This window comes from Mastomys coucha, unplaced genomic scaffold (assembly GCF_008632895.1).
Source record: "Mastomys coucha isolate ucsf_1 unplaced genomic scaffold, UCSF_Mcou_1 pScaffold1, whole genome shotgun sequence".
NCBI classification, from domain to species: Eukaryota; Metazoa; Chordata; class Mammalia; order Rodentia; family Muridae; genus Mastomys; species Mastomys coucha.
Window position 1 is genome coordinate 55304977 of NW_022196891.1, and position 207 is coordinate 55305183.

Genomic DNA, 207 nt, shown 5'->3' on the forward strand with positions numbered 1-207 from the left:
GGCTCGACCCTTTTTCCCTATGGATGGAGACAATAAAACGTTGCTGCAGAAGGAACCTAGTGTGTCCATGTGGTGGTGAGACGACTGCGCGGGCTACAGCTGGTGTCGAGAAACCCGGGACGCCCGGAGAACCTTACAACAGCTGGTAGGTTTCAGAACTGCAGGACAGAGTGAGTTCTGAGAGGCATGCTGCTTGATTTTAATTCC